Genomic DNA, 4,660 nt, shown 5'->3' with positions numbered 1-4,660 from the left:
AACTAGAATGTGTAACATCTCACTGTTTTATTGTAAACAAAAATATTTTACCTCTTCCACTGCTTCATGTCATTGCTTACCAAAAATTTGTTTTTGTTACTTTATTTGTAAGAAAATGACATGAAAAGAAATATGTAACACATTGAAAGTGAACAAAATACAGTTACAAATCTACCAGGAATCAACACATATGGATTTGAATACTAGGTCATGAATACAAGTCTTCTTTGGTGGTTGAGTATCCTTATCCAACCAATTAACCACACTTCTCAGTGGTGGTCAGACTATATCATTCACATTCATACATATCATCTTCTGAAGTAATACCTTACAGTGGTTCCAGAGGCTAAAGAAAAAAGAGAGGAGCCAACACATATAATTGATAGAGACAACACTAAATATAGGCTACTCTCCAACAAATATTATCAGAAATGAATTGTTTACTCATTTCTAACCCTATACTCTCCCATGTTTCCAACAGTTATGTGGGTATGACAGCATTGATTCAGTAGAGGAAGTTGATGAATACTTGCTTACATGATACCTACCAGGTGTCCAAAAAATAACTCCAGAGTTTCAAGAACAGATTTTAGTTTTTATTTTACAGCACTCATGGTAGTGTTTTATAGATAATCTTTAAGCAACAATAATTAGGTTTTAGTTTACACCTTCTGCATCATATAACAGCTGCATTAGACTGTTGCACTGACCAAGCTATCTTGGTCAGTGCATTGAAGGCACAGTCTTGAAGTCTGTGCTTCAGTATCATGGCATCGCCATAAGAAACAGTGCATCTGTTCATCTACTGGTTTGCTCAAACAAAATCAGTGACTGTCATATAAAGAAATTACATGACTCAAATGTAGAAATTCTCTGAGTGACAAAAGGATACATAACTGGTATGAACAGTTTTCAGAAATTGGAAGCGTTTTGAAAGGGCACTCACCAGTTAGGTCTAAAACAAGTGCCAAGAACACAGAAAGAATTCGACTGTCTTTCCACTGAGATGCAAAACATTCAATTTGTATTGTTAATCATCAAATAATTTTCCTAAAAGCACTGTCCATAATGTTTGCAAACATCTGAAACTTTATGCTTATGAACTGAAGCTACTCTCTGAAATTATATGTAATGATAAACCACAAAGAGTTAAATCAGTAACAATTATTTAGACTACTTCATTTCTGCTGATAAAAACTACCTGCAGTGCATTTTATTTTCTGATGAAGCAAGATTTCATGTTCATGGAATGCTGAATCGCCACAATTATCAAATATGGGACTCAGAAAATCCACATGAACCCGTGCAATCATTTGAAACTATTTGAAAGTGAATGTCGTGTGTTGTGATATCATACATAATTGAATCATTGGCCATTTTTTTTCATTAACAGACTATTAAGGGCATAGTGCATTTGAACTTGTTAGAGAACTTTGCATTTCAGCAGATTGAAAATATGGAGTGAATTTTTAAAGTAATATGGAGTAATTTTCCAATATTTTTTTGTTTTTGTTTTTCTGGGCGAAAAATGCTTCTGCGTTATCGTCACCTGAACATGATGTATTCATTGTAATAAAAAAAGATATATCACGTTATACATCTCAATTCAAGTAATAAAATAATCATCTCCTTTATGGCAATTGGCATGAATAGCTTAAACTCACTACAGTTAATTCAAATACTTGAAAGTACATGCACGGCCCTAAGAAACCATAAAACATAAGATGACAACATTCCATTAACCCCTAGAATAGTTTGCATGTTAGCCTCTAGGTTATCTTGCGATGCAATGACACATAACAGATCAATCCACAAGGATGTGCTGCACTGTTAGTTGGCAGCAGCAGCAAGCACAAAGAGGTACATCCGTTTGTGTCATAAGCAGATATCCATGAGTGTGCCCTATTCGTAAATGACAGATAATAACCTCCTCTCAACAGTTATTTCTGCATGAGGAGCTTGACAATGATACAGTGTTCTTAACTAAGCAAAATTTATTGTTCATGGTAGCATCCCATTCACTTTGCCACTCATCGTGAATTACCCTCTTTAGGTAACAAACAAGATTGTTGGAAGCAACGCAATTGGTAAAAGTAGGCTGAAAACAAGCTTCTTTAGTTACACTATCTGCATGCTCATTGGATGAAAATCCTATATGGTTGGGGATGCATTGGAAGCTCACTGTTGTATTAAGTTTAGTCTTCTGCAAAATAACACACTGAATCTCACAAACAATAGAATGTCTGCAGTACACGCCATCCTTGTCTGTAAGACACTCATGGAATTGGGAGAATTGAAGTATGTGTCAAAATGTTGGGCTAATTAAAGGCCTTAATAATAGCAAAAATCTTCACCAAAAAAACTGTAGATGCTGTGGAGGTCAAAAATGTCTGTCTGTTGCCTATTACAAAAGCATAGCCAACAGAATTTACTTTTTTAGAAACATCCATGAAACTGTAACATCAGGATTATAAAATTTTCTCAAAATATTACTGGATTTATGTTCTTCTTATAACACCGATGACTAAAGCAGTAATCAATGACAGAAGGCCACCAAGGGTTGTAATAACATGGAGCAACAGTAAGGACTGGAGGTAATTGTGTATTTAGAGCTGAGAAAAGACGCTGAGCTCTGATGCCTAGCGGAGCAATAGATCTCAACTGTTCCTGGTATCAATTAATAGGTTGGTTAAAGAGTACTGCATAAAAAGTTGGATGAGGTTGTTGTGCTTTAATCCAAGCCACATATGAGCATATCATTTGCTTCCGCCAATTTAAAAAAAATGGCTGACCACTGTCCACCAGCAGACTTACCACAGGGCTTGAGCAAAATGCATCTGTGGCAAGACGGATGAATGAATAATGGACTGCATCGAGCAACCTTAGAGCAGTGGCTCATGCTGATGAATAAGCTACGCAACTGTAGTCTAAACAGGAATGGACCAGAGTTTGGTAGAAGTGCAACATGCATATATGATCGACTCCCCGACGTGTGTTATGTAAAACCCTCAGCATGTTTAACATTTTACCTTTAACTCTTTCAACTGTGCTATCCATGTTAGTCGTTGGTCTAACCACATACTAGAAATGTAACCCGCATGCATGCCTCAACTAGTTCACCATGTAAATACAGTTGAGGGTCAACACTTACCCACAACTGGGAAAAGCAAATGCACTTTGCTTTTTCTGCAGAAAAATTGAATTCAGTAGATGTATACCAGGAATCTAGACTAGGTTTTATATATATATATATATATATATATATATTGCAACAAGACCGGTGTAGCAGGCCTGAGTAACCAATTATTATGAAAGTAATAATTAATATAATAATTGGAAGAATCCAGAAAGAGAATAAAATGAGAACCTTTTTGTAAAGAATATGTCTGTTTTATAATCATCTTTTGTTATACTGCTTGCTAAAACACAATGAACACCAGTTGTACGGTGAGAAGAGACCAGGTTTGGAATTCATGGGAACAAAAACCTTGATTGACTGTTCTTATTCTTCGACTTGGGTCCGGTCCGACATGTAAATAGGCTAGCAGTATAAATAGCCCAGTAAGAACAACTAAAAGAGAGTTCTATTAGAACCAGTCTGCGAGGCGTTATGACGTCAGTCCTGCAAGGGCAGTTCTGCAAAGAGAGGCTGCAAGTTTCGTGGAGTCTGTGAACCAATTCAGTGAGATGAGATGTTCAATGACAGTCCAGCAAGGAGAGTCACAGGTGTGAGTCTGCGAGACGTTGGTCCAGCGAAGAGAGTCCTGAATCCAATTCGATACAAGTAAGGTTATGCCATGAGTAAATCCAAGTATACAAGAAATACTATCAGTGAGTAACAATAAAACTATAAGTGTATAAGTGAAAGAAATAATGCAATAGACTTCATTCATAAACTATTAGGGATGATAGCTAAGGTATTTGCAAGTGAACACTATACAATTGTTTGTCAATACAAGACTAGTGGTTAAAAAGGGTAAAGACTAGAGGTTTCTTTTGTTAATGGGTCTAGTTTTCTAACTGTCTACCAGAAATAAATTCCAAACTATTATTTATTTTGAACTCTACCTTACGTGTAATCTGTATTTATTATTTAATAATGACAATTATCACTATTTGATGTGTAATATCTTGATTGTTATTCTTTGTTGATTACACTCTGTTTTTATGTCATACTTACTGTTTTGATTATATTATATCATCATGTACTTTGTTATGTATTTTTATGTTTGATGTGTTGTTATTGACATGTAATATTAATATCGTTTGCTACTTACTATTATCAGTACAATTATCCTGATTATTATTGCGGTTGTAATTATTATATTAGTATTTGTGTTCATTAATTGTTTTATTATTGTCACTTATTATTATTGTATTTTACTACCATTATTATTTAAATTATTGATTGGATAATACCATCAGCAGGAGCCTGACACTCCGTGTGTAAATGCATTTCCACCTCCCTCCACAAAAAAAACTACCATTATTATTAGTACTGATTTGACTGTTTGTAATTTTGAAGATTTTAAAACAATAAATAGTAATTATATAAACACTCTAAATTGTCAACAACCTCTCAATATCCTGATCAAGCTGCAGAACCATACGATAATGTATATATATATATATATATATATAAATCTACATGCTATGTGAT

Source organism: Lycorma delicatula, chromosome 2 (genome assembly GCF_047948215.1).
Source record: "Lycorma delicatula isolate Av1 chromosome 2, ASM4794821v1, whole genome shotgun sequence".
Taxonomy (NCBI): Eukaryota; Metazoa; Arthropoda; class Insecta; order Hemiptera; family Fulgoridae; genus Lycorma; species Lycorma delicatula.
This window is presented reverse-complemented; position numbering follows the sequence as displayed.